Below are 12,222 nucleotides of genomic sequence, written 5' to 3' on the forward strand. Positions count from 1 at the left end.
AATACCAAGGATCAATACCATGGTTTTATTAATACCACCTATCTAATACTACGGCCCTTGTGCAACTAACTGTGGTCCCATCATTAATTGCAGGTTAACCACTTACAATTATTAATATGGGCTTTATTGACTCTTGACTATGGCTCGATCCCATTACATAAATAAGGGGGTTAGGGTGGGACCCTAACATGCCCTCCCCCTTAAGACTAGCCTTGTCCTCAAGGCTGAAGCTGCGGAAACTGCTGAAGAATAGTGGCTGGTTCCCAAGTTGCATCTTCTGGAGAGGTGTCTTTCCACTTGACGAGGACTTCCCTAATCATGCGGCCCCGCAGGTGCTTGTCTCGTGTGTCTAGGACCTGTTCAGGTTGGAGCCAGATTGACCCTTCTTCGTCCAATTCAGGTAGACTGGTTTGAATTCTGCAATTGTTCCGAATCAATTTCTTGAGGCATGAGACATGGAAAACTGGATGGATTTTTGCAGTAGGTGGAAAAGCCAACTTGTAAGCTACTTCTCCAATGCGCTGAAGTACTTGATATGGTCCGTAGAATTTTGGAGCTAGTTTTTGACAACCCTTGTCTTTGAGTGATGTTTGCTTATATGGTTGTAGCCTCAAAATGACCTGATCCCCTTCTTGAAATTGGCGCTCTGAGCGATGCTGGTCTGCCTGTTGCTTCATGCGGTTTTGATCTTGATGAAGATTCTCTCTAAGATGGGCGAGCATGGTTGCGCGGTGTTGTAGGAGTTGATCCACTGCTTCTACCTTTGAGCACCCCTTGATATAATAAGTAGGGGAAGGAGGGAGTTGACCATATATTGCTTCATAGGGAGTCATTTTGGTGATGGCATGATAGTTGGTGTTATACGACCATTCAGCCAGAGGTAACCATTGTACCCAAAGATGTTGCTTTTCTGAAGTGAAACACCTAAGGTAGGTTTCCAGACATTTGTTGACGGCTTCAGTTTGACCATCCGTTTGCTGATGATAGGAAGTACAGAGTTTTAGTTGAGTGCCTTGTAGCCTGAAGAGTTCCTGTTAAAATTTACTAGTGAAGATCGGGTCGTGATCGGACACAATAGAAGTGGGCATGCCATGCAATTTGAAGACCTGATCCATGAAAGATTGAGCGACCAAAGTCAGTGTAAACGGGTGGGGTAGGGCATAGCAATGAGCATACTTCGAAAGTCTATACACAACCACCATGATGACTGACTTGTTTCCTCACTTTAGAAGACCTGTAATGAAATCCATAGAAACCTTCGTCCAAAGTGATGCCGGGATGGGCAATGGTTGTAATGTGCCTGGTGTGTTGACGGTCTCCCCTTTGTGGCGTTGACAGACATCGCATTCTGCTACGAAAGTAAGGATGTCCTTTTTCATGCCTGTCCAAAAAAATGATCTTCTGGTGCGAGCATACATCTTCTGAAAGCCTGAATGTCCTGCAATGGGGGATGAGTGCAATTCTGTCAAAATGCGACTTTTGAGGGTGGATGTTGGTGATATTACGACTCTGTCCCTGTAGCGAAGAATCTCATCCTGCCATGAGTAGGTCTTGGTGGAATTTGGATCTACCTGCAATTGAGAAATGAGTTGGGAGAGCCTGCAATGAAGATGTGCGGCCCAAGTGTAACTATAGATGAGGATGTCATCGAAGAAGACAAGGACAAATTTCCTGAGATATGGTTTGAGAATGTGGTTCATAAGGCTCTGAAAAGTAGAGGGGACATTACAAAGACCAAATGGCATGACCAAGAACTCATAATGGCCTTCATGAGTTCTGAAAGCAGTCTTTGGAATGTCGACTTCCTTCATGCGAATTTGGTGGTAGCCCGAGCGAAGATCCAACTTAATGAAGAATTGAGCCCCATTGAGTTCATCCAGCAAATTGTCAACCACCGGGATGGGAAATTTATCTTTGATTGTCAACTTATTGAGGGACCTGAAGTCTGGACACATCCGCCACTCCCCATCTTTCTTGAGCACCATGACCACCGGTGAGGAATAAGGACTAATGCTGGGACGAAAGGCACCTGCTTCCAAAAGTTCCTTGATTATTTTTTCTATTTCATTATTTTGGATGAAAGAATATCTGTATGGGTGCACATTTGGGGGTTGGGCTCCTGGAACTGAGGTGATGCTATGATCATGTTCCCCTCTCGAGGGTGGAATCTCATGAGGCTTGTCAAAGACCGATAGATGGTTATTTAAAATCTGTTGCATCTCAGGATGAATCGGCAGAGACTTGGTTTCGACTGCCTGGATGGCATTAAATTGAGCTATAACTCCATGATGGTCCCTTTTTAGCAATTTTTCCATCCTATGCGAGCTGATGATAGAGGGAGCTCCCGCCTGGAGTCCACGAAGGGTATGTGTGGAGTTGTTCTGCTTAAAACTCATATATAAGTCCTGGAAATCCATTGTGATTGGCCCAAGAGTGCGAAGCCATTTAGTACCGAGGACAATGTCACACCCTCCCATGTGTATGGAAGACATGTGGGTCTTCAACTGATAATCCCCCATTTGAAGTTTGACATTTTCACAGCGGCCTTCACATTTCATTGTGCCCCCATCCGCAATTTGGACTTGGAAGTTAGAAACTGCTCATACAAAACAATGCGCTGCTTCCGCGACTTTTTGATGGATGAAATTATGTGTACTTCCACTATCAATGAAGACTACTAGCGGGCGATGTTTAATAAAACCTCTGATTTTGAGAGTTTGAGGTGAAGAAATCCCTGCCAAAGCATGCAGCGAAATAACTGGTTCGTTCGGGACATTGTCCTTTTGGTTGTCCTCTTCCACCGCCTCATGTTCCTCCAATGGTGGGTCTTCCTCCGATGAGCTGTAATCAGTGGCATCAATTTGAAAAAATTTGGGCTCCTTGCATTTATGACCTGGGGAGTATTTTTCATCACAGTAGTAACATAATCCTTGTTTTCTTCTTTTGGCCATTTCTGCAGGTGACACCTTTTGAACCTTAAGTGTTTGAGTTGTGCTCTGAGCCTGTGGGGGGCGACCCTTAGTGGTGAAATTTGGGCGATTGTACTGGGATGCTAATGCACGTTCCACGTTACGAGCTACCTTACAAGCCTCCGTCCATGTGGGAGGGTGGTGCAGTAAGACGTGGGCTTTTATGGCTTCTTTAAGACTGCTGATAAACATTCCGTGTAGAACACATCTGTGATACCCCTGGTGCGGAAGGCTAAGGCTTCAAAGGCTGTAATATATTCATCCACTGTGCCAGTCTATCGGAGCTTAGTAAGAAGACCCAAAAAAGAAGAGTCCTGGTCAAAGCGTTCTGTAAGAGCTTTTTTGAAGGAGTTCCAAGTCCTAAAAGGTCCATTGCAATGTTGATGCCATTCCCACCATTGCCACCTTTCATTGTCCAAGTACATGCTCCCCACCATAAGCTTAGTCTCATTATCTAAGATGTTATTCAAATTGAAATACTCCTTTGTTTGTGGTATCCATGCTGCCAGGTGAGAACCATCAAATTTATGCATACCCAACTCGGGAGGTCAAATACGGGATTGTTGGTGGGGGCCCCCGAGGTGAAGAGAGTGGCTAGACTCACCCTCACTATGTCCATTGCCAATATACGCCTCCTCATGGGCTTCCTCCTTTCCCGTTGGGATTATGCTCGGGATTAGGCTATTTAGTCGGTCAAGCTGAATGTGGAGGGATTGCAAGGATTCTTCAAGTTTTTCCATCCTTTCATTGGCCATAGCTTGAGCTCTAGTTTCTGCCATGCACCGACCTGATGTTTTTGAAAATTGGGACCGCCTAAAAAAAAAATTCACTAAGAATTGAATGGTACCACCGTGCTCAGCTCATCGTCCTGATTCTGATGGGCTAGATCACCAATAAGCACCCTGAACTAGATCAAAATGTCAATGCGGCCAAAAGTCCTGCGAAAATTATACCCCGGTATAGGAACCCCACACAACTACTCAGATTTGGTGGATCTGAGAGATCTGAATGGCGGAACAGATAGCTCTGGGCGGCGGAACAGACTGCTGCTGCAGATCTGATGGATTTAATAGATCGGAATGGCTGGTCTGCTAACTTGGAACTGCGGGACTGATGTTTGCTGCTGCTGCACCTCTTTGCATGTTGATCTGGCAGAGATGATTCACGATCCCCAGATAGAAAAGGGAACTATGGTCTCGAGGAGTGTAAAGTGCTACAAATCGCAATATACATAAGGGCCTGACAGTAGTACTTGGCAAAATGTTTCAGGGCTCTAACTAAGGAGGATCAACCGTACCCTTAGCCTACAACCCGACTACCTTGTCGTAAGGGTGAGTAATCTCTCCGAGTGCTGTTCTCGGTGTACTGTACAAGCAAGACGGCTGGCGGTTTATCTATGGTGAGGTTGCAGAGGAGCTAAGGGGCTTCCGATATACCCAGAAGGTACTTGGAAGATAGTCCGTACGTGGTTCTGTCTAATGTGCTACTACTTGAAGGGGTACCCACAGGGGTTACAAGGGAGTCCAACAAGCATGTCCACCTCTTGTATTTCCTACGTGCATGCCTCCCCAAATCCGCAGGTTTATGCACTCAATGACAGATCCCGTGGTTTAAAGACGCCGGAACACGTCTCTAGCCAAAAAAAAAAAATTGCTAAGAAATGGAGATCCCACTGGCCCTGGAAAGTGCTCTGATACCACTTGTTATGCTCTTAACCTGCAAAAAGATACCCAAATACAGAATATGCGAAGAAAGATACCCAAAACATAGAATAGTGAGAGACAACAACAAATATTTTATTATTCAAAAAGCAATGTTCATTGGCCTCTTCAAGGGGGCAACCTCCAATAGAGCAGAGCTCGATACAAAAATAAGACACAATTCTCCTCGCAGGGAGTCTCTATCCTTTATATATGACTCATACATGAAATACCAAGGATCAATACCAAGGTTTTATGAATACCATCTATCTAATACTACGGCCCATTTGCAACTAACTGTGATCTCGTCATTAATTGCGGGTTAACCACTTACAATTATTAATATGGGCTTTATTTTCTCTTGACTATGACTCGATCCCATTACATAAATAAGGGGGTTAGGGTGGGACCCTAACAGCATGTGAGTAAAGTGTAGTACAACAAAAGGAAAGAAATCCCAATCATAGAATAAGAAAACATGAAGAAAGTGGATAATCTTACCTTCCTATCGTGAGGAATCCAACTCTATTTGATGATTCGAGCTTGGGTGAATTTGTTCCAACAGTCGGCCTTCCAGATGACTCCAGACCTGGTTGTTGGCCCAGTTTATGTCGCCCTCCTTTCTTTGGCGTGGTTGTTCCATCATTTGTGCTACCTTCCTTGGAGATAAGCTCATCTTCCCACCTTTCATGGAGACTCCTTCTCCTATTTAAACTCTCACCATTGCTATGTGCTGCTAGTTTTGGAGTTCTTAGTCTTTGGAGTGATTGCTGATAGTGTTGTTAGTGCTTGTGAGTTTGCTAGATAGCTGGTGTGAGTGTGAAAAGTGTGGGATTGTTGATAGCTTGAGGAAGGTTGTGAAGTGCCCTTAATCTTGTGTAAAACTTGTGAGTGAGAGAGACTTGTATATTGGGAGATCCATTTTCAAGAGTGAATGCTTGAGGAACATGCTGGTTGGATCCCTTTGAGAAGGCTTGTGACGTCAAGACTTTGGTTGTAAGCTTACTCTTATTTCATAATTAATGCAATCAATGATGTTTTCCTATGTCTTGTATGTAATGTACTTGATAGCTCATGACTTCTTGACTTTGTGAGTAAATAGATCATTATTGTTCCGGTTACGTGCTTTGTTGTATTTCCTTTGCATTGTTTCAGGTTGATCACTCATTAGGAGAAGGAAGCGGAAGCTGGAGCAGCACAACGGAACTCCATCAACCACCGGTTGAGGTAGGCCTCCAACTATGACTGTTTAAGGAAAGCTATTGTTGATCTATCCTTGTTTGTGACTAGACCCACTCTAGGGCTAGAGGGGTTGCCTCTGTCCACAGAGGGAACACTTTCCTGCATCACACTTTGCAGACTGACATCTCTATCAAATCCCTGTGAAATTTCATGCATTATTGAATGCACTAGTGCGTCTGCCATTAAATTTTGGGTTTCATGCATTACTAAGGCAAACTGGAGCAGTGAGCGTGGACTGTGCATTTCTTGTAGATATGTAGGGGAAGTTTGGTATATGTTGATTTGTTGCAATGAGGTATGATTCCTGGTTTTGAATCTGCATTATCACGTTGTCCACAACCTCAGCATAGTAAAGGTATTATGACATAGGTCCCAGGTATCGGTGTTGTGGTGCCATTATGGCTCTGAGTCACACTATGGCAATCTCCTATACATATAACATTGTTTTTTAACTATTGGTATTATTTCAATTGAAAACTAGGAGTTGAAAATGTGTTATCTCTATGCCCTCCTCGCTAGTTGTTCCCTCCCTCATGCTGTGTGATAATACCTCTACGTCATCATAATACCTCCTTGGATACCCATTGGATTATAAAACTTCACTTCACATCACTCAACTCACAGCAGCTACCCCCGTGGAATTTATGTCCACTTCCGAACAAATTATCAGCTTCTTGGTGGAGTCTTGGCATAGTATCTACTATAAAAGGGTTGTCCATATCAACTCTTGTGTGATAGAAAGGCCTTCCTGGACCCAGGTTTTGTACATCAGTTTCTTCACGAGTAACTGCTCCTTCGATTTCTTGTTCAAGAACTGGATTGGGAATTATTGTCACAGTGGTTTGTTTGGCTACAACCTCTCCACGCTGCCTCTCCACATACGGCCCCTCCTCCGTTCTCTCCACATATGGCCTCTCTACGCAGCCTCGCCCATACTCCTGTCGCTTCTCCACCAGATACACTCTCTGCTAGATATGAATTCCCACATATAAACCCTCCCCCAGTTAATACCTTTCCACATATAAACCCTTCCCCATAAACCACCTCCCCCACAAAATACCTTTGTCCTATATATCAAAGTGATTTTTTTTCCAATTTTACTCTAAAACTACATTTTCTAACAGTAGAGGTGCAAATTTTTTACATTGGTAGCATAAGTATTTTTTACAGTACACAGATTTTTAAAGTGCATTCATTGATATCTATTGTGGGAGTGTTTCTCACCGGCAAGGAGAAATATCCTAAGTGGCCTCGAAAAATCAAATAGAATCTCATTTTTAATGAGCTGTGGAAAGGAGTGTGTGTTGGAGATGGAGACAAAGAACCAGAAAAACCTACCTCAGACAAGGAATTCACAATTTGGGAAAATAAGAACAACAAGGCTTATGCCTTGATTGCAGCATCAGTAAATGAAGAGGCGAGTCGCCATATTTCTCCATTTTCAAATTCTTTTGAAACCTTACAAAAAATGAAGGAACTCTATGACTCGCACTCTACACTCAAATTTGTTGAACTCATGATTAAATTTTTCAGCCTTGAATTACAAAATGATGATCCTCTTGCTCTTGCATTAGAAGTAAAATCTATTATGCATGATATCAAAGTCACTAATGTTGAACTGGACATTCCTTTGATAGCTTTGTCAAGGCACTTTATCCCACTTACTCACATTATCTTGAGTCATTGCAAGCAATGGAAGCCTCAAAGAAATTACCTTTGACTCCCTTGTAAACAAATTGCTGAAAGAGAGAAAAAATTTGGGAAGAAGAAAACTCCTTAGTATTCTGAAGAGGTTGTGTTTCTTGCACATAGAAAGAAGAATCTTTCTCAAGGTTCTTTCAGAGGAAGAGGTGGTTGAAGAGAAAGAGGAAGAAGAAATTGCAGAGGCAAGGGGAGCAGACACGCTCAAGGAGAAAAGCTAGATTTGCATTGCATATGTTGCAATAGAGATAGATCACATGATGCATCCACATGCAAGTTGCCTTGGGATAGAATTGAGTAGGAAAGAAACCAATCCAAAGGTAAAACTAATGACAAAGAGAAAGGTAAATAACTCGAATCCGCTCACTATGTTGTGGCACATTGTAATATTGCAGTAAATGAAGACTTATTTAATGCTCCACTTGCTTCTTGGAAAAATGATTGGTTGCTTGATTCAGAAGCAACTTGCCACATGAATTTTAGAAGATATTTTTTGAAGAATTTACTGAAAATTTTTATGGAGCAGTATACATTGCAGAAAAATCAAAACTGAAGCCATCATGGCTTGGCACAATCAGGCTTAAATTTCCCGGTCTTCCAAACTTTCTTCTGCATGATGTTTTATATATCCCACAGCCGAGGCGAAACTTGTTATCCTTGGTCCACATCTGCCAGCAAGGACACTCCAATCATATGTTTGATGGCAAGGTTGAAGTGAGAAAATCATCAGATCACTCACTTGTTATGACCGAGATAGAAGAAGAAAGGCTTCTAAAGCTGCAAGGTACCTCTGCTTGTGCACAAAATTTCTCATATAATTTTCATTATGATGAAGGTACATTTCCATCAAGTTTATTATGGCATGTTAGATTTTGACACTTGAACTATGACAGCCTTTGTTTGTTGAAGAAAAATGGTGTTACTGGTTTGCCTACAATTCCTAGGAAACTTAAGCATTGTGATGCTTGAATTATAGGAAAGCATAGCAAACAATATTTTCATGATTCACTTTCTAGAGCACATAGAAAAATTGAACTCATTCATTCACATTTATGTGTTCCAATGCCTGTTCCTTCTGCAAATGGAAATAAATATATGATGGCATTTATTGATGACTACTTATTTATTGAAGAACAAATCTGATGCTTTTCAAACATTCAAGAACTTTCATACATGGATTGAAAATGATCCACAATCTCATATTGCCTCTATTCACACTGATAATGGAAAAGAATACACTTCAAATGAATTTGAAAACTATCTTTGCCAACATGGGATCAAGCATAAAACAACTGTGCCTTATAATCTCCAATAGAACAAAGTAGCTGGAAGAATGAATAGGACAATCTTAAATATGGTGTGCTCCATGATGTTTTTCAAGAATGTAAGATTGATGTTTTGGGATGATGCAGTTCTATGTGCTGTATATGTAAAGAATAGATGTCCATATAATGCTATTAGAAAAAAGACTCATGAAATCTGGTATGGGCACATTCCTTTGGTAAAGCATCTCAGGGTCTTTATTTCCACCTGCTATGCCTTGATACCAAAGGTACATAGAAACAAACTTGGTACAAGATGTCGTAAGTGTATCTTCTTGGGGTATTCAAACACCTCCAAAGCATAATGTCTCTATGATGAAGTCAATAAAAAGTTTGTTGTATCTAGAGATGTAATCTTTCTTGAATCATCCAAATTTGACAATGTTGTTGAGCGAGAACTTGATCGCTTGGATGGATTTGCAAATGCAAAATCATTTCAAGAATTTGATAATCAGATTCCACATCTTGAAGGGGGCTTCCTATATTGGATCAGCCTGTGGAATCTTCTTCCGAAGCACTCTCTCCCCCGCATGAAACTCCAACCACTGATGATACTTTGAGTGATGTGATTGACAGAATTGGGAGACTCAATCTTGATTCAGTACCAACTCAATCAACTGAGCAGCCTGGAACATCTCAAAAAGGTCCCCCAAAGTCGCGGACAAAGAACTTGAAATTTTTCATCTTGATGAGGTTGGAAAGATAAGAACAAGAAATTCAACCCGGCAAAATGGAGGTGATGTAGATAACTCTAATTCACTTGTTGATATGGATGTTTCATAGGATTGTGAATTGAGTTTGTCTACAGATTTTGAATGAACTTCCTTCAGAGAAGCTGCTTCTCATGATGAATAGAAAGAAGAAATGCAAAAGGAGTATGATGCCTTGATACAAAATGGCACTTAGAAGCTCGTTGATCCTCCATCGGGAACCAAACCAATTGGCTGCAAGTGGGTCTACAAGAACAAGTATAAAGTTGATGGCTCACTTGACAAACACAAATTGATAATTATGAGGAGACTTTTTCCCCCACAGCAAAATGGGTTACCATCCAGATACTCTTTTCCCTAGTAGCTCAGAATGGTTGGAAACTCCATCAAATGGATGTAAAACTGATTTCTTGAATGGAGATATAAAAGAAAATGTTTTTATGTCCCATCCTGAAGGATTTGTTGTGAAAGGACATGAACATAAAGTATGAAAATTTGTGAAATCCTTGTCTGGCCTCAAGCAAGAACCATGAGCCTAGTATGAAAAATTAATTGAGCATCTTCTGAAACTCAATTTCAAACATTATGATCTTGATGATGCAACTTTGTTTATCATGAAAGTTGTAAAAACAGTTGTATATCTTGTGGTATATGTAGATGATATTTTGATGACAGGGAACAATGAGAGCTACATTGCATCCATAAAGAAGGAATTGTGGAAAGGTTTTGAAATGATAGATTTGGGCTATTTTCATTACTATCTTGGTATTGAAGTAACTCAAGATCTGAAGTCCATATTCCTTTCTTAAAAGAAGTACATTCGAGATCTGTTGAATAGGCTTGGCATGGCTCAATGAAATCCTCTAAGTACTCCAGTGGAACAAAACTTAAAGCTCACATCCATTGAAGGAAAAGAATTTGAGGATGCAACAAAGTACAGAAAACTTGAAGGAAGTCTCAACTTGTTGTTGGAATCCTCTCCAGGTTTATGAAAAAGCCTTGTGAGGGACATTGGTTTGCTACAAAAAGAGTTCTAAAGTACTTGAAGGGAACTCAAGAATTTGGACTCAAGTATACACAGGTGGGCGACTTCAGCTTGGTTGGATACTCTGATTCAGACTTCGATGGAGACAAAGAAACCAAGGTATTTACTTCTAGTTATGCTATGAGTCTTGGATCAGGAGCTGTCTCCCGGAGATCATGAAAACAATCAGTTCTAGCAGATTCCACAACAGAGGCAAAATATGTGGCAGTAACTGAGGCAGCAAAAGAAATTGTGTGGTTCAAGAAAATTCTGGAAGATTTGCAAGTAAAACAAGTACATTCGACTCCACTAATGATTAAGAATACCTTTGCAATAAAGTTGGCCAAGAACCCAAAGTTCCATGATCTAACGAAGAACATCAATACAAAATATCATCTAATTCGACATCATGTTGAGGCCAAAACAAACCATCTTCACCATTGTTACACTAATGATCATATTGTAGACATCTTCACCAAAGCGCTTGGAAGAGAAAAACTTGAAAGATTCATAACGATGCTTGGACTCACCAACATCCCTTCAGATTAAGGGGGGGAATGTTGACACCTAATCATAGGGATTGGGTGAACAATTGTAAATAGTGTAAATAATTAATAAGATAAAAGGAAGAGCCATCGGGAGATGAAACTCAAGAGTCAGTCCCTCATGTATATAACTATGAAAAACCCAAATGAATAAATAGATTCTCATTTGAGGAGTTACCTCTTGACCTGACAGTCTCCTTCTATTGGACCATATGGGTTGGTTTTTTTAGCTATATCAATAGCCAATTTGTAAGTGCTCAGTGGTGTGTTTCATTTCTCAGCAGGCACTAAATGGTTTAATAGAATAGGAAAGCACTTAGTGGGTTAGAAACCAAAATGTAAGCACTTATTGGTTTAATAGACAAGGCAAGCACTCAATGGTGTATTTAACTATTCGATATGCACTAAGTGGTTTAACAAATGAAGAAAGAACTTAGTGGTGTAATAGTTAAACCAAAACCACTAAGTGTTTCAATAAACAAGGCAAGGACTCAATGGTTTGTTTAATTATTCAACAAGAACTAAGTGGTTTAATAGACCAAATAAGCACTTTATGGTGTAATATCCAAATCACAAGCACTGAGAGGTTTAATAGACATGGAAAGGACCTAGTGATGTGTTTAATCATAGAATTGCACACTAGAAACATATGACCAAACAAGGATTTTAGTGGCCTCTATCACTGTCGAGGTAGTTAACACCTAAATACATAAGTTACTTTCTCAAGATCACAAAGCCTAAAAATTTAGAAGGAAGAAGATCTAGTTCCACAAGAATCTCTAAAAAAATATTTGTTGAGAAACTATCTTCTCCTCCCAAGAGGCGAACCAAACCCCCAATTCATTTTTGTTTGCATGATCTCTAGGAGACAACTCCTGATCTAAGACCCATAACTGATATAGAGCACTTCCTTTCCACCTCAATGCCTTTTTACTCCATGGCTATATACTTGGTTGCAACAAGGGATACTGAGAATGGGCACACCCATTCCAATATATGTTCTCATAAA

The sequence above is a fragment of the Pinus tabuliformis genome, chromosome J, assembly GCF_031772625.1.
Source record: "Pinus tabuliformis cultivar Carrire ecotype Pingquan chromosome J, CPIR1, whole genome shotgun sequence".
NCBI classification, from domain to species: domain Eukaryota; kingdom Viridiplantae; phylum Streptophyta; class Pinopsida; order Pinales; family Pinaceae; genus Pinus; species Pinus tabuliformis.